Consider the following 27,202-nt stretch of genomic DNA (forward strand, 5'->3'; position numbering starts at 1 on the left):
ATCATATGATCTCCCTGATATGAGGAAGTGGTGATGCAATATGGGGGCTTAAGTAGGTACGAGAAGAATAAATGAAACAAGATGGGATTGGGAGGGAGACAAACCATAAGTGACTCTTAATCTCACAAAACAAACTGAGAGTTGCTTGGGGGAGGGGTTTTGGGAGAAGGGGGTGGTATTATGGACATTGGGGAGGGTATGTGTTTTGGTCAGTGCTTTGAAGTGTTAAACCTGGTGATTCACAGACCTGTACCCCTGGGGATAAAAATATATGTTTATAAAAAATAAAAAATTATATTAAATAAAAAAGGATGTCCACTCTCACCACTCCTGTTCAATATAGTATTAGAAGTCCTAGCAATGGGAATCAGACAACAAAGAGAAATAAAAGGTATCCAAATTGGCAACGAAGAAGTCAAACTCTTTCTCTTCGCAGATGACATGATTCTATATATGGAAAACCCAAAAGACTCCAACCCTAAACTACTAGAACTCATACAACAATTCAGCAACGTGGGAAGATACAAAGTCACTGTACAGAAATCAGTGGATTTTTTATACACTAACAATGAAAATATAGAAATGGAAATTAGAGAATCAATTCCATTTACTATAGCACCAAGAACCATAAGATACCTGGGAATAAACCTAACGAGAGAGGCAAAGAATCTGTACTTGAGGAACTACAGAACAATAATGAAGGAAATTGAAGAAGACACTAAAAGTTGGAAAACCATTCCATACTCTTGGATCTGAAGAATAAACTTTGTTAAAATGTCTATACTGCCTAGAGCAATCTATACTTTTAATGCCATCCCAATCAAAATTCCACTGGTAGTTTTCAAAGAGCTGGAGCAAATAACCCCAAAATTTGTATAGAATGAGAAGAGACCCCAAGTCGCTAAGGAAATGTTGAAAAACAAAAATAAAACTGGGGACGTCACATTACCTGATTTCAAGCTTTACTACAAAGCTGTGATCACCAAGACAGCATGTTACTGGCATAAAAACAGATACATATACCAGTGGAACAGAGTGGAGAGCCCAGATATGCACCATCATCTCTATGGGAAAGTAATCTTTGACAAAAGAGGAAAACATACATAGTGGAAAAAAAAGACAGACTCTTCAATAAATGGTGTTGGGAAACTGGACAGCTATAAGTAGAAGAATGAAACTCGACCATTCTCTTACACCGTACACAAAGATAAACTCAAAATGGATAAAAGACCTTAATGTGAGACAGGAATTCATCAGAATCCTAGGAGAACATAGGCAGTAACCTCTTCTATATCAGCCACAGCAACTTCTTTCAAGATATATCTCCAAAGGCAAAGGAAACATAAGCCAAAATCAACTTTTGGGACTTCATCAAGATCAAAAGCTTCTGTACAGCAAAGGAAACAGTAAAAAAAACAAACAAACAAACAAACAAATAAAACAAAGAGGTAAGCCACGGAATGAGAGAAGATATTTGCAAATGACAGTACAGAAAAAAGGTTGATATCCATGATGTATAAAGAACTCCTCAAACTCAACACACACAAAACAGACAATCATATCAAAAATTTGTTAGGGGTTATGAACAGACACTTCTCTAATGAAGTCTTACAAATGGTATCAGACACAAGAAAAAACGTTCATCATCATTAGCCATCAAGGAGATTCAAATTAAAACCACATTGAGATATTACCTTATACCAGTTAGAGTGGCCAAAATTAGCAAGACATGAAACAATATGTGTTGGAGAGGATGTGCAGTAAGGGAAACCCTCTTGCACTGTTTGTGGGGATGCAAGTTGGTGCAGCCACTTTGGAGAACAGAGTGGAGATTCCTCAGGAAATTAAAAAGACAGCTTCCCTATGACCCTGCAATTGCACTGCTGGGTATTTACCCCAAAGATACAGATGTAGATGAAAGAAGGGCCATCTGTACCCCAATATTTATAGCAGCAATGGCCACGGTTGCCAAACTGTGGAAAGAACCAAGATGCCCTTTAATGGAGGATGGATAAGAAGATGAGGTTCATATACACTATGGAGTATTATGCCTCCATCATAAAGGATGAATACCCACCTTTTGTAGCAACATGGACGGGACTGGAAGAGATTATGCTGAGTTAAATAAGTCAAGCAGAGAGAGTATCATCATATGGTTTCACTTATTTGTGGAGCATAAGAAATAACATTGAGGACATGGGGAGATGGAGATTAAAAGGGAGTTGAGGGAAATTGGAAGGGGAGAAGAGCCATGAGAGACTATGGGCTCTGAAAAACAATCCGAGGGTTTTGAAGGTGTGGCGATGGGAGGTTGGGGGCACCATGTGGTGGGTATCAGAGATGGCACGGCTTGCATGGAGCACTGGATGTGGTGTAAAACCAATAAATACTGTTACACTGAAAATAAATTAAATAAAAGAAGAATAATTAAAACCTATTTTCTCAAAATATTCCAATAAATAGAAAACAGAAGAAAAGCTTCCAAATTTATTCCATGGCAGGAGAACTACCTTGATTCGAAAACCAGATAAAGACACCACTAAAAAAAGAAAACTACAGGATCACAAATCAAATAAATGTGGTTCCAGAAAATGTCAATAAAATACTAGCAATTGGAATCCAACAGTTCATTAAAAGCATCAATTACAATAATCCAGTGGATTTTATTCCTGCATTGCAATGTAGTTCAGAATTTACAAATCAAGGAAAATGATGCACCACCTTAATTAAAGAAAGGGCTTGAACCACATGATTCTTTCAATAAATGCAGAAAAACCTTTGACAAAGTAGTGCATGCATCCACGATAAAATCCCCCAAAATTTAGGTTTACAGGGAACATAACTTAAACATAATTTTAAAAATAATATTTGAAAACCCACAGTTAATATCATCCTCCATGGGGAACAACTTAGAGCTTTTCTTCTATATTCAAGTATGAGACAGAATGTCCACTCTCACCACTTCTATTTAACATAGTACTAAAAGTCCTAGTCACAAAAATCAGACAACAAAAAGAAATAAATGAAAGGGGTGCCTGCATGTTTCAGTTGGCTAAACATCTGATTCAACACAGGTCATAATCTCAGGGTTCTGAAATATAGCCTAGTATTGGGCTTCCTGCTCAGCAAGGAGTCTGCTTCTCCTTTTCCCTCTGCCCCTCCCCCCACTCATGCTCAGTCTCTCTCATATAAATAAATACAATTTTATAAAAAGAAATAAAATACAATCAAGTTGTCAATGAAGTAGTCAAACTTTCATTCTTTGCAGATGACATATTATTTACAGAAACACTACCAAAATAAAACTAATACACAAATTCAGTATATTCACAAGATACATTCAATTTCTATACATCAATAAGGAAGCAACAGAAAGACAAGTTGAATTAATCCCATTTAAAATTTCACTAAAAAACACAAGAAATAAACCTAACTAAACATGAAATACCCACACTCTGAAAACTTCAAAACACTGATGAAACAAAGAGAAAATAATACAAAGAAATGGAAAAATATTTTATTCCAATGAATTAGAAGAACAAATATTGTTAAAATATCTATACTACCCAAAGCAATGTACACATTTTGTTAGGGTCCGTGATCAAAGGAACGAGTCTGACACAAAGCAAAAGTCAAGCAAAGCTTTATTTCATTCCAAGCATCAAAAATCAAACTCACCAGTTGGGGCCATCTCTTACAAAGAGGAGATGATGCCCAGGACACCAACCCTGATGACTCCCCTACCCAACAACTCTGCTACCAATGACAATCCTTCCGAACCCTGCCCGATTACAATGCTCCTGGCAGGGCTGCTCTCTGGCGAGGCTGCTCCCCAATGTGGCTGCTTCCAAGGACTACAATGCTCCCAACACTACGCTCATGCCCCTCCCGATGACTATGCTCCCCAGTCACACAGATTAACTTTTATAGAGGTGGGGTTGAGCCCGGCCCACACACTGGTGGCCAATGAGATTGCAATACACAGGGAAAACAACACAGTCATCTTAGGTTGGCAATATGGGTCAACAATTGAATTTCAATTTACCATAGTAAATATATGCACACCCCACTGATTGGATGTCTCCATCCGGTCTGGCCTGTTCCTATATATGGGGTTTTCAAGTAAGTTCTTCTGGGAGGGGCAGGGTCAATCCAATTTAGAAGGAAATGGCTCCCTCTGGCTAACCAGGCCCTTATGTTCCCCCCTTTTCTTTGAAAATTAGTCAAATCCTTGACTTTTCAGCCAGTTTTATGTTCTTCTGTTGTAAGGGGGTATATTGAGCATGTAAGACTAACATTTTTATCGCTCTAATTTTCTTTTGTACAAATGACATTAGTGCACAATTGGCTGATGAGTTAGCCATTCTCCACTTTGTATAACCTTTCCATTTTTCTAATTCCGTTCGTCTAATTTCCCACCTATACTTTACATAAACAGGTAACAATAGGAGCAACAATAAACTCATAGTCTTTTCAGTCTTAGCTTTAGGCCATGGTCAGCAGGGTCTATCGGTTGTGGCTTCCATCTCTGGGGGGCGTCCTTGTCCTTGGCTCATTTGAAGTGACCCACACGAATCCAGGCCCTGATGTCTTCTACTTTTATTGCCATGGGGGTGGTCAGGATGACAGTAAATGGTCCCTTCCAGCAAGGCTCCAAATTTCCCACTTGATGGCGATGTATCCAAACCAAGTTTCTGTGTTGGTAAGAATGTGGTTCCACCTCCATCTCCATCTCATGTTTGGTGGAAAAAGTTTACCCTGACTGAAAACATATCTAAAAAATCTAATATACATTTGTGCCCATATTTTCAGGGTTTCATTTCTGTAAAATCTATTTCCCAATAAATTTCTGGTTCCTTACCTCTTTCTCTTTTCCCTCTTCCCATTCTAGTTCCTCCCACATTAACTGCCTGGCATTGAGCACATCTATCAACTACATACTGAACCATACACCCTAATTTAGAAACCTGGAACTGCTTGCCTATAAGCACCTTGAGTTTGTGTGTCCACAAATGAGTACCCTCATGTATACGGTCTATTAACATTTTACCTAGTCTTCGAGGAAGGATTATTTTTCCTGCTTTAGTCTTAGCTCAGTCCCCTTCATTGTCCAATTTAGCCCATTTTTGTAAATACTTTAAATCTTCCTCTGAATAATTCAGTTTTTCTGGTAGAGCTGGAGCCTGGAGTGTAACCAGCTCTTGCACTGTCTCTCGGGCTGCTTGCTTTGTGGCTTGATCTGTTAATTGGTTTCCTTTTGAAATCAGATCAGTCCCCTTTTGCTGTCCTGGGCAATGCATAACGGCCACCTCTTTTGGTTCCCAAATAACCTGGAGGAGAGCCAATATTTCTCCTCTGTTCTTAATTCATTTTCCTTCTGCTGCTAATAGGCCCTTTTCTTTATAAATAGCCCCATGTATATGGAGAGTAGCAAAGGCGTACCTGATGTCCATATAGATGTTGGCAGTTTTACTTTTGTCCATCTGCAGTGCCTTAGTGAGTGCAATCAGCTCCACATTTTGTGCCAAGGTTCTGTGTGGTAGGGCTGCTGCTCAGAGTTCCTGCTCAGGGGAACCACCACAACCCCCGCATTCCTCTTTCCATTGGCCATGTAGCTACTCCCATCTGGGAACAGAGTCATCTCCACAGCTGGGAGGGGAATGTCTCTGAGATCCCACCTTATTCCTGTTACTTGGGCTAAGACCTCCCCACAGTCTTGTGGGTGGTAAGCCAGCTCCTCTGGAAGGCACATGGCTGGATTTAGCTCCGCTGGGGGCTGGATCCGTGAACCGCGGTATCCGCAGCCTACAGTAGCCCACCATCCCAAGAAACTCCCTCACTTGTCAGGCCGTGGTGGTGCGGGGGTATTGGGTGATCACCTGTTTCCTGGACTCGGACAGTGAATGCACTCCCTCATGGAGATCAAAGCCTAGATAAGTGGCATGGCTCTGAAAGAGCTGTGCTTTCTTTGCTGACACTTGATACCCTTTTTCCTGCAGAGTCTGTAACAGAGCTCTCACTCCCTGCAAACATGACTCATAGTCCTCAGTGGCTATTAGCAAGTCATCAACATACTGTAACACAGTGAGTCCAGGTTTGGAAGTTCTGTACTCATGCAAATCCTCATGTAGGACCTCTTTGAAAATGGTGAGTGAATTCTTGAACCCTTGGGGAACTCTTGTCTAGGTGAGCTGGCTTTGGAACACTTCCTGTGGGTCGGACCACTCAAAACCAAAGAGGTGATGAGACTCACTAGCTAAAGATATGCAGGATAAAAATTGGGCTCCTGTGTCCACCAAAAAAATCAATTTATTTCCTCTCCACTTAAATTTTTACACAAGGTTCGGGGAAGGGTTCTGAACCATGGCCCCTTCAGTCTCTGATGGCCAGCATTGCTGTCTTCCTTTTGGGGCACTCCCTGTTGTTAAACACCTTTTCTACTATTCCCACTAACTCAGTAGGATTCTTCCCTTCAAATCCTTCAATTTTCTGAAGTTTCCTCCTTCTATCTGGGGCTGACTGACTGACGAAAGCAAGATTCACTGGCTCGTGTGCCTCAGAGTCGATCAGGCTATACATTTTATAGGCTTCAATTAACCTTTCTAGAAAAGCTCCTGGAGACTAATTCTTACCTTCAGTCACTGTACCAATGCTGGTTTAGTCCGAGGGCAGCTTTTACTTCTGGAAATTCTTACCCATTTCAGTTCCAGGATTTCAACATATCAAAGACCTGTAATTGTTCTCAAAGTCTCCCATATGAATTTCCTTTAAGGCGGAATTCATCTTACAAGATAATTAAAATAATTAAAAATGACAAAAACTCAGAATAGATATGGTTAAATATCAAGAGATGACCCTTACCAAAACATTAAAACTTTAGGAAATGTATAGAACCTCTGGAGGAGTTACAGCATTTACCCAAATGTAACCTAAGTTTTATCATTGATTTAGCAGTACTTCCTGAGTGACTTAGCATATTAAGGAAAAGCCTTATGAGTCAAAGAGGTCTCATTTACAATTCTGGGTTGGCAAAGAGAAAACCATTTACATGTTTTAGAACATCTCAATCTCTAGTGAAGACTAAATATTAACCAATTGTGAACTGTTGTAACGGCAGTTAAACACAAAACATGTTTACCAACAGATTTCAAAAGCACAAACCCGTTCTAGCAACCAGCACCCTAGCACTTCATCCCATTTGTCATCCAAGCAAACTTCAAAGCTTAAGGTTACCAAAGACTCTGAAAGCCACTTTAACAATTACCCATTAAAACCCTGAGACAGAAAATTAACCATCAGTTCAGTCATCTCTTTGCTAACATATTTCACATTCCACCTGGGCCCATTCCACTTCAGATGCCATGCTCTCCTGTGAGCAAGGGGGAGGAGCTAGGCAGTCCACATCTGGCCAGAGAAGACAGGAACTTCCCCAAAACAAAGAGAGTTTCTGCAGCTGCTTGGGAATATTCCTTAAAGTCTGTCTCAAGTTAGACTAATCCCACTTGGCTCCAGTTATAGCCCATAACACACGAAATTAGTGAGGGAGAAGCCCCAAATCTATCATGAGTAACAGAGAGTTGAAAGTCAGAGTCCTCTTACTCTCTGCTTTCCCCATTCCTTCAAACACAACAAACAACACAGAAGACAACAAAAAGACAAGACAAAGACAACCACAGGCCCAGCAGTCCTGCCACCAGTGGGGATTATCTAGGGGGACTTGAACCCCCTGACCGTCTAGGGGGACTCGAACTTCCTGACTGCCCAGGGGGACTTAAATCCCCCCTCAATCTACCAGCAGAGGGATGGGGCATCCCCACATCCACTCCAGCCCTGGGGAGCATGGCCATTTCCAGTTTCTCCCCTGTGGGCTATACCCTGGAGGTCCACAACCAGACAAACAGGCAAGTTCCCATGATCTTACCTCCGGAGGCTTTTCCCAGAAATTCTGATGCTGGCTCAGTTCTTGTCTTTTGATCCCAGATGAGCCTCCAATGTTAGGGTCCGTGATCAAAGGAATGAGACCAACACAAAGCGAAAGTCAAGCAAAGATTTATTTCACACCAAGCATCGTAAATTAAACCCACCAGTTGGGGCCATCTCTTACAAAGAAGCAACAACGACCAGGACACTGACCCTGACGACTACCCTCCCTGACGACTCCCCTACCCAACAACTCCACTACCTTGATGACAATCATTCCTGGCGGTGCTGCTCCCCGATGACCATGAAGCTCCCAATACTCCCAAAACGACGCTCCCAACGACCATGATGACCGCTACACTCCCTACAAAATGCTCCCAGCAATGCCGCTCCCAATGACTATGCTCCCCAGCCTCACAGATTAACTTTTATAAAGGTGGGTTTGAGACCAGCCCACACACAGGTGGCCAATGAGATTGAAATACACAGGTAAAACTGCACAGTCATGCTAGGTTGGCAATATGGGTGACCATATTACCATATATGGTAATATTTACCATAGTAAATATATGCATGCCCCACTGATTAGATTTCTCCATCTGGCTTGGCCCACCCCTGTATCCGAGGTTTGCAAGTATGCTTCTCTGGGAGGGGCAGGGTCAATCCAAGTTTACAAGGAAATGGCTCCCTCAGGCCCTTAAAATTTAATACAATCATAAGTGTATTCAATTCCCATCATCTATTAAACCTATCAACCCACCCACCTTTATTCTGGTGACCATCAGGTTGTTCTATATACTTAAGAATCCGTTTCTTGGTCTGTCTCTATTTTTTAAAAATCTCTTTAATCCCTTGTTCTATTACTCAAATTCCACAGGTGAGTGAAATCATGTATTATCTTTGACTGACATATTTGGCTTAGTTGTATACTCTCTATCTCCATCTATGTCAATATTTTTGTATTTCTTGAGGACTGTTTTGTGACACAATATGCCATCTATTCTAGAGAATGCTCCATATGCCCTCCAAAGGAATGTGCAGATTCCTGCTTTAGGATGGAATGTTCTGAATATATCTTTTAAGTCCATTTAGTCCAGACTGGCATTCAAATGCAATGTTTTCTTGTTGATTTTCTGTTTAAATAATATTTCCTTTGATGTCAGTGGGGTTTAAAAGTCCCTTATGATCACTGTATTGTTATCAATGAGTTTCTTTATGTTTGTTATTGTTTTATATATCTGGGTATTCCCATATTAGGTACATGAATATTTACAGTTCTTAGTGTCTCATAGGCAACATATAGATGAGTCCTTTTTTAAAAAAAAATCCATGCTGTTGCACTATGTCTTTTGAGTGGGGCATTTAGTCTATTTACAATCAAAATAATTATTGATAGATACATAGTTACTGTCCTTTATTTCTTGTTTTGTCATTGTTTCTGGAGATTTTCTGTGATATTTTCTTGCTTTGCTACTTTTGCTTTCTTTTTTGCAATTGAAGAGTCCTTTTTAATATTTCTTGCAGGGCTAGTTTAGTGGTTATGAACTCCTTTATTTATGTTTGTCTGGAAAACTGTTTTCTTCTTCTATTCTGAATAATAGCCTTTCTGGATAGAGTATTTGCTGCAAAGATTTTTTCCACTTAGCACTTTTAATATACCATGCCAATCTCTGATGGCTTACCAAGTATCTGTTGAGGTATCTCTAGCTGGCCTCAGTCTTCTATTGTAAGTTAAGGACTCCTTTTGCCTTGCTAATTGTAAGATTTTTTTTTTTTTTACTTCATACCTATATTTTCCAAATTAAATTTCAGTATGTCTTGTTATTGGCCTACATTTGTTGATTTTGATAGGAGTCCTCTGTACATTCTGTGTCTGGATATCTATTTCCTTCCTCAGATTAGGAATTTTCAACGATTGTTTCTTCAAATAAATTTTTTGCTCATTTTCTTCTCTCTCATTCTTGGACTCCTATAATATGAATGTTATTACCTTTGATGGAGTCACTGATTTCCCTAAGTCTATTCTCATGTCCCATGATTCTTTTTATTCCTTTATTGAGCTTTATTATTTTCCATTGTTTTGTATTCTGTCACTAATTTGTTCCTCTGCTTCTTTCAGCTAGCTTTTAATTGCATCAAGCCTGATTCCTGTCATATACTGCCTTATTCATCTATGATTGATTCTTTATTAATTATTTTATCTCTGTGGTAAAGGTTTCTTTGATTATCTTCTATTATTATTTTCTCAATATCAGAGTGTATGCTTATGATTATTGCTTTAAATTTTCCATCAGCCATGTTACTTACATCTGTTTTGCTTAGATCTCTGACCATTGCCTTACCTTGTTATTTCATCTGAGATAAATTCCTATGGAATTTTGTTTAGTTCTCTTCCTTCTCCTGTGTTTAGAAAAGTTATTTATGCCTCCTGGTCCTGAAAGTAACTGTTTTATGAAGAATTCATTTAGTGTTCAGGTCCTGGTGATTCAGGGGGTGTCTCTGTGTGCTGGTGCTCTCTGATGTTGTGCTCTGTCTGTTCTTCCTTCAGACCAGTCACCTGCAGAGGCTGTCCTTGCTTTCTTTTGGCATTGTTTGATCACTGGGCTGAATATGGCAAATTTTAACTAAGTGTGCTCTGTTTGGTTTCTGAAATGAGATCTGAAAGCATATCTACTAAGACTCAGACCCCCAGAACTCTCTCGTTGATAGTAATGGTGTGGGCAGTGGTTTGTGCTGGTCTTCCTGCTATGCTAGGACTGAAGCAAACTTGACCAAGAAGTGAGGTCCTGTCAAAGACAAGAAGGTGGGTCTTGGTGTAAGCAAGTTAGGTGTCCAGTATTTATGATGTACTGCTTTTTGCAGGTGAATCTCTTTAAGCCAAGTTTTGGGGAGGGAAATGGCACCAACCATCTCATTTTTCACAGAGAACATCTCCATCAAATCTTCCTCTTAGAGACAAGCTCTGAGAAGAATCAATAATGTCCCCTGGTGTGTACCAGGCATTCTTTGAAACATTCTGCCCATGCCATCTGCTCTCAGGTTGTTTGTGTGCCTTCTCTCTAGGTGCATGGAAGCACCTTCCAGGAGTGATCACACCTGAGCCAACTGACCTTTAGAACTCCAGGCTTTAAGCCCTGCTTGTTGAAAAAAAAAAAAAAAAACTCATGAAAACCAGCCCCTCTCATTTTAAAAGGCAGTCATTCTGGGGAAACTTTCTCCTTGTGCATTCGCATTTGTTCTATCTTTCATCCTTCTCCATGACTACATCTCCCTCCTTTGTTGTTTTCCTAAACCATGTCTTTTAACTTCATACCTTCTTTGATGTGGGTCTCTTCTCTCCCTTTAGTTGTGTCACGTGTTCTTTCAGTGTTCAGGTGGAATTCTTGGGTATTTGGAATCGTTTGATAGCTACCTAACTTTAGTCCTAAGATGAGACATGGCTAAGGTCCTTGTACTCCATTGTCAATTGCTTTCCCACCCAGCGTTCATTTTTTTAAGAACTTTAACAATGTCATCCCACTGCTTTCTAACCTCCATGATGTATGATGAGAAATCAGCTGAAATTTTATTTTATTAATTTTTGTATCTATTTTTGTACCAGTACCATTATATTTTGATTACCATAGCTTTGTAGTGTATCTTGAAATCTGGGATAGTGATACCTCTGGATCTGTCTTATTTTTGTGGGGTTTGTTTGTTTGTTTGTTTTGTTTTGTTTTGATTTCAGTTGCTTTTCTATTTAGGATCTTTTGTGGCTCCATACAATTTGTGGGGCTATTTGTTCTAGGTCTATGAAAAATGTTGTTGGTATTTTAGTAGGAAATACATTAAATCTGCAGTTTTCTTTAGGCAGTATAGCTATTAACAATATGTGTTCTTGCAATCCATGAACATGGAACATCTTTATGTTGGTCTCTATCAACTTTTATTTTTTCATCAATGTTTTGGAGTTGTCAGAATACAAGTCTTCCAATGCCTTGGATAAATTTAATTCCTAGGTATTAAAATAGTTTTTGTGCAATTATAAATGGGGTTGTTATCTTCATTTATCATTCTATTACTGCAATATTAGTGTATACAAATAAAACATATTTCTGCGTATAGATTTTATATTCAGTGGCCTTTCTAAATTCATTTATCAATTCAAATAATCTTTTAGTGGAATTTTTGATCATCATATCACTTAGTATGATGCTACCTGTGTGATTTTCATATATGGTCTTTATTATGTTGGGGTATATTCCCTCTCATCCTACTTTGTTGAGAGGCTTATGGATAATTGCGCTTTGTCAAATAATTTTCTACATCTGTTGAACTGATCATATGGTGTCTATCCTTCCACTTTAGCATAATGCTCTCTAGCTCCATCCATGTTGTTGCAAAAGGCAGGATTTCGTTCTTTGTTTATGGTTGATTAATATTCCATTGTATATATACTACATCTTCTTTATCCATTCATTAGTTGATGGACAGCTGGGCTGTTCCTATGATTTGGATATTGCTGATAATGTTCCTATAAACATTGTGGTGTATGTGTCCTTTCAAATCAATACTTTTGCATCATTTGGGTTATACCTAGTAGTGTAATTACTGAATCATATGATTGTTCTACTCCTAATTTTTGATGAGCCTCCATACTCTTTGCCAGATTGGCTAAACTAGGTTGCATTCCCACGAACAGTGTAAGAGGATTCACCTTTCTACCCATCCTTGCCAACAATTGCTCCTGTGTTGTTAATTTTAGCCATTCTGAGAGTTGCGAGGCAATATTTAATTGAAGATTTATTTCCATTTCACTGATGATGACTGATGTTGAATATCTTTTCATTTCTCTGTTGGCCTTCTGTAAGTCTTCTTTGGAAAAAAAAATATCTATTCTAGTCTTCTGTCCATTTCTCTTTTTTAAATTTATTTTTATTTATTTATTTACAGCATAACAGTATTCATTATTTTTGCACCAAACCAGTGCTCCATGCAATCAGTGCCCTCTATACTACCCACCACCTGATTCCCACAACCTCAAACCTCCCGGCCCTTCAAACTCCTCAAATTGTTTTTTGGAGTCCATAGTCTCTCATGTTTCACTTCCCCTTCCAATTTCCCTCAACTCCCTTCTCCTCTCTAACTCTCCTTGTCCTGCATGCTATTTGCTATGCTCCACAAATAAGTGAAACCATATGCTAATTGACTCTCTCTACTGACTTATTTCACTCAGCATAATCTCTTCCAGTCCCGTCCATGCTGCTACAAAAGTTGGATATTCATCCTTTCTTGTGGAGGCGTAATACTCCATAGTGTATATGGACCACATCTTCCTTATCCATTCGTCTGTTGAAGGGCATCTTGGTTCTTTCCATAGTTTGGCCACCATGGCCACTGCTGCTATAAACATTGGGGTACAGATGGTCCTTCTTTTCACTCCATCTGTATCTTTGGGGTAAATACCCAGTAATGCAATGGCAGGGTCATAGAAAAGATCTATTTTTAACTTCTTGAGGAATCTGGACACTATTCTCCAGAGAGGCTGCACCAACTTGCAGTCCCACCAACAGTGTAAGAGGATTCCCCTTTCTTCACATCTCCTCCAACACCTGTTGTTTTGTGTCTTGCTAATTTTGGCCATTCTAAGTGGTGTAAGGTGGTATCTCAATGTGGTTTTAATTTGAATCTCCCTGATGGCTAGTGATGATGAACATTTCTTCATGTGTCTGATAGCCATTTCTATGTACTCATTGGAGCTGTGTCTGTACTTATCTTCTGCCCACTTTTTTTTTTTTTTTAATGATTGCTTATTTTGTGTGTGTTGAATTTGGGGAATTCTTTATAGATCCTGGATATCAACCTTTTGTCTGTACTGTCATTTGCAAATATCTTCTCCCTTTCTGTGGGTTGCCTCTTACCTTGGTTGACTGTTGTGCAGAAGCTATTAATCTTGATGAAGTCCCAAAAGTTCATTTTGCTTTTGTTTCCTTTGCCTTTGGAGACATATCTTGAAAGAACTTGCTATGGCTCATATCAAAGAGGATACTGCCTATGTTCTCCTCTAGCATTCTGAGGGATTCCTGTCTCACATTGAGGTCTTTTATCCATTTTCAGTTTTTAATCTTTGTGTACAGTGTAAGAGAATGATCAAGTTTCATTCTCCTACATATATCTGTCCAGATTTCCCAGCACCATTTATTGAAGTGTCTGTCTTTTTTCCACTGTATATTTTTACCGTTTTGTCAAAGATTATTTGACCATAGAGTTGAGGGTCTATATCTGGGCTCTCTACTTTGTTCCACTGGTCTATGTGTCTGTTTTTATGCCAGTAACATACTGTCTTGGTGATCACAGATTTGTAGTAAAGCTTGAAATCAGGTAACGTGATGCCCCAGTTTTATTTTTGTTTTTAAAAATTTTTCTTAGTGATTTGGGGTCCCTTCCGATTCCATACAAATTTTGGGGTTATTTTCTCCAGATCCATGAAAAATACTGATGGAATTTTTATCGGAATGGCATTAAAAGTATAGATTGCTCTAGGAAGTATAGACATTTTAACAATGTTTATTCTTCGGATTCAAGAGCATGGAATGGTCTTCCATCTTTTTGTGTCTTCAATTTATTTCATGAGTGTTCTGTAGTTCCTCGAATACAGATGCTTTACCTCTTTGGTTAGGTTTATTCCCAGGTATCTTATGGTTCTTGGTGCTCTAGTAAATGGCATCAATTCTCTAATTTCCCTTTCTGTATTTTCATTGTTAGTGTATAAAAAACCACTGATTTCTGTACATTGACTTTGTATTTTGCCACATTTCTGAATTGCTGTATGAGGTCTAGTAGTTTCAGTGTGGAGTCTTTTGGTTTTCCCATATAAAGAGTCATGTCATCCATGAAAAGAGAGAGTTTTTCTTCTTCATTGACAATTTGGATACCTTTTATTTCTCTTTGTTGTCTGATTCATGTTCCTTGGACTTCTGATACTATGTTGAACAAGAGTGGTGAGAGTGGGCATCCTTGTCATGTTCCTGACATCAAGGTCAGGAAGGCTGCAAGCTTTTTCCCATTGAGGATGATATTTGCTGTGGGTCTTTCATAGATAGATTTGATGAAGTTAAGGAGTGTTCCCTCTATACCTATACTTTGAAGTGTTTTAATCAGGAATGGATGCTGGATTTTGTCAAATGCTTTTTCTGCATCAGTTGCGAAGACCATGTGGTTCTTCTCTCTTCTCTTATTTATTCGTTCTATCACATTGATGAATTAACGGATGTTGAACCATCCTTGTAACAAAGGGATGGATCCCACCTGGTCATGGTGGATAATATTTGTAATGTGCTGTTGGATCTTGTTTGCTATGAACTTCTTGAGAATCAGCATCCATATTCATCAGTGATATTGGTCTGAAATTCTACTTTATGGTAGGGTCTTTTCCTGTTTTGGGGCTAAGTGTAATTCTGGCTTCATAGAAAGAGTCTGCAAATTTTCCTTCTGCTTCAATATTTTGAAACAGCTTCGGGAGAATAGGTGTTACTTCTTTGAAAGATTGGTAGTATTCCCCAGAAAATGCTTCAGGTCCTGGGCTCTTGTTTTTTTGGGAGGTTTTTGATCACTGCTTCAATCTCGTTACTAGATATCGGTTTATTCAGGTTGTCAATTTCTTCATGGTTCAATTTGGGGAGTTTACAGTTTTTCAGGAACTCATTCATTTTATCTAGGGTGCTTAGCTTATTGGCATATAACTGTTGATAATAACGTATGATAATTGTTACTGCTTCCTTGGTGTTAGTTGTGATCTTTCCTTTTGCATTCATAATATTATTAATTTGGGCTTTCTGTCTTTTCTTTTGGATTAGTGTGGTCAGGGGTTTTATAGATCTTATTAATTCTTTCAAAAACCGGCTTCTAGTTTCATTGATACGTTCTATTGTATCTCTGGTTTCTACTTCATTGATCTCTGCTCTAATCTTGATGATTTCCCTTCTTATGTGTGGAGTTGGTTTTATTTGTTGTTTATTCTCCTTAAGGTGTAGAGACAGATGGTGTATTCTGGATTTTTCAATATTTTTGAAGGATGCTTTGTAACTGGCTGTGATCAATTAATTGTAAACACCACTGCACTCGGACCAGCCAAAGGATGCTTTGATGGCTATGTATTTCCCCCTTAGGATCGCCTTTGCTGTATTCCATAGGTTTTAGACTGAAGTGTCTTCATTCTCATTGGTTTCCATGAATTGTTTCAGTTCTTCTTTGATCTCCTGGTTGATCCAAGCATTCTTAAGCAAGGTGGTCTTTAGCTTCCAGGTGTTTGGGTTCCTTCGGAACTTTTCTTTGTGATTGAGCTCAAGTTTCAAAGCATTGTGTTCTGAGAACATCAGGGAATAATCTAGGTCTCTTCGTATTGGTTGAGTCCTGATTTCTGTGGTCTATTCTGGAGAATGTTCCATGTGGATTTGAGAAGAATGAGTATTCTGTTGTTTTAGGGTGGAATGTTCTGAATATATCTATGAAGTTCATCTGGTCCAGTGTGTCATTCAATGCCCTTGTTTCTTTATTAATTTTCTGCTTCAATGATCTGTCTATTTCTGAGATAGGTGTGTTAAGATACCCTACTATTAATGTATTTATATCAATATGACTCTTTTTCTTGATTAACAGTTTTCTTATGGAATTGGGTGCTCCCATATTGGGGTCATAGATATTTACAATGGTAAGATCATCTTTGTTGATAGTCTCCTTAAGAATTATGTAATGTCCTGGGGCACCTGGGTGGCTCAGTGGGTTAAAGCCTCTGCCTTCGGCTCAGGTCATGATCCAGGGTCCTGGGATCAAGCCCTGCATCGGGCTCTCTGTTCAGCAGGGAGCCTGCTTCCTCCTCTCTCTCTGCCTGCCTCTCTGCCTACTTGTGATATCTCTCTGTCAAATAAATAAATAAAATCTTAAAAAAAGAAAGAATTATGTAGTGTCCTTCTGTATCTCTGACTACAGTCGTTGGTTTAAAATCTAATTTACCTGATATGATAATTACTACCCCAGACTTCTTTTGTGGCCCACTGACATGAAAGATGATTCTTGATCACTTTACTTTTAGTGGGTGTTATACTTAGGTTCCAAATAGGTCTCTTGAAGACAACCTACAGAGGGGTCCTGTTGTTTTATCCAATCTGCAATCCTGTGCCATTTTATGGGTTCATTTAGGCCATTCTCATTGAGAGTGATTATTGATAGATACGCTTTTATTGACATTGTGTTACCTTTGAAGTCTTTCTTTCTGTAGATTGTCTCTATATTTCTGTTCAATGCTATTCAAAGGATTTTTCCTCTTTTATAGAACCCCCCTTAATATTTCCTGCAGTGTTAGCTTTGTAGTTGGATATTCTTTAAGCCTTGCTGGTCTTGGAAGCTCTTTATCTCTCCATCCATTTTGAATGTCAGTCTTTTTGGATGAAGTATTCTTGGATGCATGTTATTCTCATTCAATGCCCTGAATATATCTTTCCAGCCCTTTCTCGCTTGCCAGGTCTCTTGGACAGGTCTGATGTTATTCTGAAAGGCTTTCCTCTGTAAGTAAGGAACCTCTTTGTCCTAGTGGGTTTCAAGAGATTGTATCTACAAGTATGATTCCTCAATTTGACTATCAGGTGCCTTTATATATATATATATATATATATATATATATATATATATATATATTTTGGAATCTATAATCTTGGGTGGAGACTATTCAGCCTCTAGTACATGAACACTGATTCAATTTATGAGATTGGGAAAAATTTCATGAAGAACTTGTTCCACTGTATCTTCTAGAGTTCTTTCTTTCTCCTCCCCTTCAGGGATTCCAATAATTCTGACGTTGGAACATTTCATGGCATCATTTATTTCCCTGATTTTGTTGGTGGATTCTAAGCTCTTTGTTCCATATTTCCTCCTGATCCATTCTCTCTATCTGTTTATCCTCCATATCACTAATTCTATCTTTTGTCTCATCTACCCTAGTTTTTAGAGAACTTAGATTCGATTGGAACTTATTGATAGCAATGTGAACCTTATCCCTCATGGCCTTAAGCTCCTCCCTAACATTGAAAACATGATCTCTGGTCGCTTTCAGTTAGGCCCTAATTAATTCTGTTTGTTCATCCATGGCTTTATCCACCTAGCTATTTCCTGGATAATTGTTTGCCTGAATTCTCTTTCTGACATACTGTCTATGTTAATAGCTATTAGTTCTGTTGCAGAAGGCCCATCCTCTGTATTTTTCTTCTGTTGGCCATTCCTCCTCCTAGTCATTTTGGTAAGAGATGACTGAATGGATGTAGCTAGATGTATTGACCGTGGTGCAGTCAAGGTACACCCTGGAATACTTCTTAGCCAAACAAGAGAGAAAAGAAAAGAAAAAAAACAGAGAAAGGGAGAGAGAGACAGGAAACAAAGGGAAGGTAAAAGAGAAGACTCAGCCCAAATGGGCCCTAGGTAAGTTTTAGGAAGTATACAAGCAAAAACATACAAACAAAAAGACTGATATAAGTATATGACAAGAGAAAATATATATATATATATATATATATATATATATATATATATATATATATGCAAATAAAGGAAGAACCTCTTCAAAATATCCCCAAGTATAAAATTTATATACTTTCAGGTCAAACACAAAAACACAGAAACACCGTTGAAAGGAAAAGATGGGAGAGTGGTTGTAAATTCTCAGTGTGGGTGAGAAAGTTTGTTTTGATTCTTCCTGGATGTGTCTTGATATCTTTGTTAAAGGACTCATGTTTCCTAAGATAAAGGGGGATTAAAAATTGGTTCACCTGTAGGGGTAGCCTTGATTGGGAGAGGGGATTACCTTGAAGATTAACTTTATATTAATATCAGAAAATAAAAGTAAAAAAGGAATAAACTAGACTAAACTAAACTAAAATTAAAAAAAAAGAAATTTAAAAAATAGAAATGCAAAAGAAAAACACAGGTGTATATATCAAAAAAGTTAAGGTTAGAAGGTTATTATGGAATTTGATATACTGGTCATCTTACTGTGATGGTAAATAGGTTAAAAAATATTTATATAAAAAAATGGACCAGAATAGTAGGAAGGAGTTAATAATAAAAGCTGTCCTATGAAGTAGTGGTGGTTGTTCTCTTGTAGTCTTTTTTTTTTTTTTTCTTTCATGGTTAGTTTTATGGGGAAGGGGCCTGCCACATTGGTTTTCAATCAATGATGTTCCCTGAGTTAAGTCATCCCGCCCTTCAAGGGGGTGGGCTCTGAGGAAACCGTTTTTTTCAGGCTTTTGTTCTCTGGAGGTTATGTTTGTTCACTTTTTTTCTCTTGCCTTGACTGCTTTTGGTGGTTTTTGAAGGTTTAGAAAAAAGCGAACTTCACCCAGACCTCCTTCTCAGAGAGAAGCCTCAGTCTGATCCCCTGTGGGTGTTGCAGAGCCCATATAACTTCCTTCTTGGGGGCTGGCAGAGCACGTTCCATGTTGCGGTCCCTGGGGATGCAGGATCTAGCGTTTGTATCCAAAACAATGGCAGCAGCAGTGTCTGGGCATCTCCAGACCGCCAGAGAGGTTCCAAGCAGCAATCGCACACTGAGATTTTCCTCCTGGCCCTGGCCAGGAGTACCTCGTCTTTCTGGGTCTATGAATGCTGGGCTTGGGCCCACCTCTCTTAGGGGAGGTTTAGGTTGTGCACATTTCAGGCTCTGAGAGCAGTGCGTGGGTCCGAGAGCAACAGGCTGGGCATTCGTGCACCTCTCTCAGGGGAGGGGGAATGGCACACGTGTCTCAGACTATTTTAGCACAGCTCATCATTCTGCCATCTGGCCAGGCTCCCAGCCCTTCACAGGAGCTGGACCATATGCATTCTTGGGCATGCTGGCGGCTCAGGGACCATGACATGGTTTCTCCGCCACACTCTCGCTGGCTCAGAGCCAGAGGAGGCTATCCTGGGTCTGGAGACTTAAGGTCCTGTCCCTAGATGCCCCAATTCCCACAATTCCCCCCCCATCCTTTGCTCTTTTTGAGTGCTTTCAACCAGACTCCAAGTTAATGCTGGTCCCCAGATGCAGGGCACTCTTGGATTGGGGTACTGCTTTCCAATCAGTCACCTCTGGTGGCTTCCTCCTCCTTTAGTTTATCTTCTGATATCAGTCCAACATTCCCTCTGCCCACTGGTGTCTTCTGCTCCTGTAGACATCCAGACATGTACAATTCTGATCTCAGGCTCTTTTCATGGGTGATCTCAGGCTTTTTCCTTTGGTAGGTAATCAGCTCACTTTAGGGTACATGTTGAAACCGTGCCTCCTCCTACTTCCCTGCCATTTTGTCCCACTTCATTTTAGTTCTTTTTCCTTTCTCCTGTTTAGTTTGCTCACTTTACACTATTATCTTCTTCAGGTCATTTATTCATTCTTCTCCCATTTCCAGTCTTCTTTTATTCCCACTATTTATTCTTAATTTCACTTACTGTGTTCTTTATCTATGATTGATTCTTTTTTTAATGTTTTCTATTTCTTTGTTGAGGGTTTCTTGAGTTGATCACTGTTTTCTCACGTTGAATGAGTATTTTTATTACCACTACTTTAAATTCCCTACCAGGCATATTATTTATCTCTTTTTCATTTAGCTCTCTTGCTGTGACTTTGTTTGTTTTCTTTGTTTATTATTATTATTATTATTATTATTATTATTTAGGAGTTACTCATCTGCCTCTTTATTTTGATTAAGTTTCTGTGGTATTTCATATGCTAGGAAATTTAGCTATGTGTCCTTCTCTTGAAAGTAATGGCCTTATGAAGAAGAGGACTTGTAGTTTTCCATAATGCAATGTTCCCTATTCTCCATAACCTGGTGCTTTATTTATATGTGTACCTATGTGCTATGTGTACCTAATATTGTGGCTGATCCATATTTGCCTTTAGTCTGGCCCTCTATACTTTTTCTTTGCCACTTGTAGGCAGGAGTTGGTCCCAGTATTATTAGCGGTCCAGTCTGGGTCACCTTGGGCTTGAGTTGTGTCGGACCAGGTATTTGCTTTAGGTCCAATAACATTGAATTTCAGGGCATTTCCTTTTATTATCCTATGATAAGCTTTGATTTTTGTTTGGGGCCTGCAGTCAGATGAGATGTCTTCCCCCAGCTCATTGCTGGAGATGCAATTGAAGTTGTATGTGTAGTTTTCACATTGGAGTGGTGCGGTCTCCTGTCAGGGATGTTTGCACCCACAAGTCTTATGCTACCTCTTTGGATAAAGACCTGCCAAGGGAATATTGGAGGGGGGGGTCTACAAGAGAACACAGCATCAAGATAAACCATGCCAACAAAGTCCACACAAGTCTGTTGTTGGAAGGAACTGCAGATCCCTAGGAAAACTCCTATAGAGGGAGAGGGGGATGGACTAAAGTAGAACATGAATTTGGAGGCAGTGCAGTCTCTTGGGAATCTAAATGGAAAGTGTTATTGCTGTGCTGGTTCCCACAAATATCTCTCCAAAAGGGGAGGGAATGGAGACCCTCATACTCTTTTGTACTCAGAGAAGTCTCCCAAAGATATGTGTCCCTGCAGCACTGAATTAATAGATAAACCTTCTTTTATACACTGCAGGTATTTCTCAAACTAATGCTTCTATGACATGTTTCACCAGGGATATTTGTTGTGTTGTGTCTTTAAGGGAGGGGACTCAATTTCCTTTCACCTTCTGGCTTTCTTAGATCTTAGCTCACTGATTTTTAAAGTTCCAGTTGTTGGGGAGTCTGGAGGGCTAAGTCAGTTATGGGGCTGCATTCAGCTCAGGTCATGATCCCTGGGTCCTGATATAGAGTCTAGCATTGGGCTCTCTGATTAGCAGATAATCTGCTTCTCCTTCTTCCTCTACCTGCCCCTCTGTCTACTTATGCCATCTCTCTGTCAAATAAATAAATGAAATATTCAAAATAAAATAAAGTTTCAGTTGTCACAGTTAGGCCCTTCTGCTTTTCAAGGCCAAATATTATGAAGATTTGTCTTTCTAGTTCAGGTCCCCAGTTCCTGGAGTCCCGGCATGGAGTCTTCTCCCTACCTGCACACATATCCCTCCCTCACATATTCAATGGAATGTAACTCAGAAATAAAAACATACAGCTTTAAAAAAGTGACACCATGAATTAATCTCTAACTCATCATGACAGATGGTAGAAAACAAACAGAAAAAATACATATATATCCTACAATCTATATATATGAATTTTTTAAAAATAAAGCTGAGCTATACAGACAAAAATGAGGACAGTAATTGCTTGTGTCTAAGGAGAGAAACTTCCAGAGTGGTTGCACTACTTGCATTCCAACCAACAGTGTAAGATACTCTCCCTTTCTCCGCATCCTCACTAAAACCTTTAATTTCCTGTTATTAATTATAGACATTCTGACAGATTTAGGTAATATCTCATTATGGTTTTTATTTGCATTTCTCTGATGAGGAGTGATGTTGAGCATCTTTTCATGTGTATTAGCCATCTGGATACCTTCCTTAGAAAAGTGTCTATTCATGACTTATGCCCATTTCTTAACTTGATTATTTGCGTCGTTTGAGGTGTTGTATTTGACAAATTCCTTATAGGTTTTGGACACTAGTCCTTTATCAGATACATCATTTGCAAATATCTTCTCCAATTCAAGGGGCACCACAGTGGCGCAGTCAATTAAACATGGGACTCTTGATTTTAGCTCAGGTTGTGATCATAGGGATCTGAAATGACATTCTGTGTCAGCATGCAGTCTGCTTCAGATGCTCTTTCCCTCCCTACTGCTCTCTCTCTCTAAAGTAAATAAATACATTTTTAAAAGAAAGAAAAGGATTTAAACAATACATAACCTTGTTCTATATATGTTTCTGTTTAAGACACCTTATTAAGGGGGAGACAAGATGGCAGGGAAGTAGGAGGAGGCACCTTTTCAACCTGTACCCTAAAGTGAGGTGATTACCTACCAAAGAATTCTGATCACCCATGAAAACAGCCTGAGATCAGAGTTATACACGTCTGGATCTCTACAGGATCAGAAGACTCCAGTAGGCAGGTAAAGTGGAGTGGGAACGTTGGACTGATATCAGAAGATAAACAAAAGGGGGAGGGAGCCACCAGAGACAACTGGTTGGTAAGTAATACCCCAATCCAAGAGTGCCCTGCGTCTGGGGACCAGCATTAACTTGGATTCTGGTTGAAAGGACTAAAGGGAGAAAAGGATCTGGGGGGAAATTGCAGGAGTCGGGATGGCTAGGGACAGGGGCTTAAGTCCCTGGCCTCAGGACAGCCTCTGCTGGTGCTGAGCCAGAGAGAGTGCAGTGGAGAAATCAGGTCTTGGTCTGGAGCTGCCAGCGTGCCTGAGACGCATGGGGTCCATCCAGCTCTTGTGAGGGGCTGGGAGACTCCCCAGATGGCAGAGGCTCCAGAGAAAGAAGGCAGGTGCTAGAGAGTGTAAGACATGTGCACACTCCCCATCCCCTGAGAGAGATATGGAAGCCTAAGTCCCCTGGCCACCCACGCACTTAGACCTGCACGATTGACCAGAGTCTGAGATGGGCACGTGCACACACACGCGTGCCCTACACACTCCCCTGAGACAGGTGCCCAAAGGCCCAGCCTTGTGCTCTTGGACTCGTGCCATTCCCCCAGAGCCTGAGGCATGAACGTGCGACCCTCACCCTCCCCTAAGAGAGGTGAGCACAAACCCGGTGCTCTTAGACCCAGAAAGTCCAGGCACTCCGGGCTGCAGGCCAGGGGGATAATCTCAGCATGCTATCTCTGCTTGGAACCTCTCCAGCAGTCTGGAGCTGCCAAGACAGCCTCTGTTGCCCTGGTTTTGGGTACAAACAGAAGATCTTGAGTCCCCAGGGACCGAGACTCAGAAACTGCTCTGCAAGCTTCCAAGGGGGATTTACTTGGGCTTTGTAGCAAGACTGAGGCTTCTGAGAGGGAGGTAAGGGTGCAGTTTGCTTTCCTCTAAACCTACAAAAAACATCAAAAGCTGTCAAGGCAAGAAAAAAAAATGGACAAACATAAAAACCTCCAAAGAACAAAAGCCTGAAAAACCTATTTTCTCAGAGCCCACCACCTTGAGGGAGGTTGGAGGACTTAACTCAGGGAACATCATTGACCAAAACCCACGAGGCAGGCCCTTACCCAGAAAATCAACCAGGAAAGGAAAAAAAAAAAAAAAAAGACTACAAGGGAACAACTACCACTAATTCATAGGACAACTTTTATTTTTAACTTGTTCCCACTATTCTGGTTTATATTTTTATATACATAAATTTTTAACCTATTTAACATCACAGTGAGATGTCCAGTACATCAAATTCCATAATAACCTTCTCACCTGAACTTTTTGAGTCATACACCTGTGTTTTTCTTTTACATTTCTATTTTCTTTATTTTTTTAAATTTTAGTTTAATTTAGTCTAGTTTATTCCTTTTTTATTTTTATTTTCTAATATTCATATAGAGTGAAACTTCAAGGTAATCCCATTTCCCCAATAAATGCTACTACTATAGGTAAACCAATTTTTAATCCCGCTTTATCTTAGGACATTTGAGTCCTTTAACAAAGATATCAAGATACATCCAGGAAGAATAAAAACAAACTTCCTCGCCAACGCTGAGATGTTTACCACCCTCCCATCTTTTTCTTCAGCCAGTGTTTCTGTGTTTTTGTTTGTCCTGAGAGTATATAAATTTTATACTTGGGGTACTTTTTGACAAGGTTCTTCCTTTATTTGTATATATATATATTGTCATATACTTTTATCAGTCTTTTTTGTTTGTATATTTCCCAAATCTTACCTTGGGGTCCATTTGGGCTGAACCTTCTCTTTATCTTCCTTTTTTTATCCCCCTATCTCTCTTTAATTTTTTTCTTTTTCTTTTCTTTTGTCTCTCATTTGGGTGGTGAATCCTGATCGCTCAAAAGTGTTGCAGGGTGCACCTTGACTGCACCATTGTGGATACATTAAACTACATCTGTTCAGTCATCGCTAATCAAAATGACTAGGAAGAGGAATGCCCAACAGAAGAAAAATACAGAGGATGGGACTTCTGAACAGAGCTAATGGCTATCTACATAGAAAATATGTTGGAAAGAGAACTCAGGCTAGCAATTGTCCAGGCAATAGCTAAGTTGGAGAAAGCCATGGATGACCAAAAGGAATTGATTAGGGTCGAACTGAAAGCGACCAGGGAAGATGTTCACAATGTTAGGGCTGAGATGAAAGCTAGCAGGGATGCGGTTCACAATGCTCTCAATGAGTTCCAATTATTTCTAAATTCTCTAAAGGCTAGGGAAACTGAGACAGAATAGAGAATTAGTGCTCTGGAGGACAAACAGAGAAAAGATCAGGAGGAAGCCTGGAACAAACAGCTTAGAAACCACGAAAACAGAATCATGGAAATAAATGTTGCCATGAAACGTTCCAATGTCATAATTATTGGAATCCCTGAAGGGGAGGAGAAAGAAAGAACTCTAGTGGAACAAGTTCTTCATGAAAAATTTCCAATCTCATGAATGGAACCAGCACTCATGTACTAGAGGCAGAACAGTCTCCCCCCAAGATTATAGATTCCAGAAAAAACATCAAGGCACCTGATAGTCAAATTGAGGAATCATAATTGTGGATAAAATCTCTTGAAAGCCGCTAGGACAAAGAGACTCCTTATTTACAGAGAAAAGCCCATAAGAATAACATCAGACCTGTCCACAGAGACCTAGCAAGCCAGAAAGGGCTGGCAAGATATATTCAGGGCATTAAATGAGAAGAACATGCAGCAAAGAATACTTTATCCAGTAAGACTGACATTCAAAATGGATGGAGAGATAAAGAAATTCCAAGAGCAGCAAGAGTTAAAAGACTGTGCAACCACCAAGCCGACACTGGAAGAAATATTAAGGGTGGTACTATAAAAGAGGGAAATGTTAAGAATAGCATTGAACAGAAATATAGAGACAATCTACAAAAACAAATCCTTCAAAGGTAACACAATGTCAATAAAAAAGTATCTATCAATAATCACTCTCAATGTGAATGGCCTAAATGTGCCCATAATGTGGCACAGGTTTGCAGATTGGATAAAGCGACAGGAGCCATCCATATGTTGTCGACAAGAGACCCATTTTGATCCTAAAGATACACCCAGACTGAAAGAGAAGGTATGGAGAACAATCTTTCATTCCAATGGGCCTCAAAAGAAGGCTGGGGTAGCAATTCTCATATCAGATAAATTAGATTTTAAACTAAAGACTGTAGTCAGAGATACAGAAGGACACTGCATCATTCTTAAAGGGACTATCTAAGAAGATATTCTAACAATTGTAAATATCAATGCCCCCAATATGGGAGGAGCCAATTACATAAGAAAACTGTTAATGAAGATAAGGAGTCATATTGATATGAATACACTAATCGTAGGAGATCTTAACATGCCTCTCTCAGAAATAGACAGATCATAGAAGCAGAAAATCAATAAAGAAACAAGAGCATTGAATGACACTTTGGACCAGATGGACCTCATAGATATATACAGAACATTCCACCCTAAAACAAAAGAATACTCATTCTTCTCAAGTGCACATGGAACCTTCTCCGAATAGACCACATACTGGGTCACAAATCAGGACTCAACCGATACCATTAAGACTTTGATTATTTGCTGCATATTCTCAGATCACAATGCTTTGAAACTGGAGCTCAATCACAAGGAAAAGTTCCGAAGGAACTCAAACACCTGGAAGGTAAAGACAAGCTTGCTTAAGAAAGTTTGGATCAACCAGGAGATCACAGAAGAAGTGAAACAATTCATGGAAACCAAAGAGAATGAAGACACTTTGATCTAAAACCTATGGGAGAAATAAAAGGCAGTTCAAAGGGGGAAATATATAGCCATCCAAGTCTCCCTTAAAACAACCTGAAAAATCCAGAATACACTAGCTGTCTCTAAACCTTGAAGAACTGGAGAATCAACAACAAGTCAAACCAACTCAACACATAAGAAGGGAAATAATCAAGATTAGAGCTGAGATCAAAGAGGTAGAAACCAGCGATATAGTAGAACTTATCAATGAAACTAGAAGCTGGTTTGTTGAAAGAATCAATAAGATCGATAAACCATTGGCCACACTTATCCAAAAGAAAAGAGAGAAAGCCCAAATTCATAAAATTATGAATGATAATTGAGAGATCACAACTAATACCAAGGAAGTAGAAACAGCCATCAGAAGTCATTACCAACAGTTATATGCCAATAAGCTAAGCAACCTTGATGAAATGGATG

General features: G+C 39.4%; 1 pseudogene; it reads left to right on the forward strand.

The window, feature by feature from the left end:
• Nucleotides 1-5,750: 5,750 nt before the first annotated feature.
• Nucleotides 5,751-27,202, forward strand: part of LOC132027694 (olfactory receptor 5F1-like) — a 107,806-nt pseudogene continuing 86,354 nt past the window's right edge.

Source organism: Mustela nigripes, chromosome 12 (genome assembly GCF_022355385.1).
Source record: "Mustela nigripes isolate SB6536 chromosome 12, MUSNIG.SB6536, whole genome shotgun sequence".
Lineage (NCBI taxonomy): Eukaryota > Metazoa > Chordata > Mammalia > Carnivora > Mustelidae > Mustela > Mustela nigripes.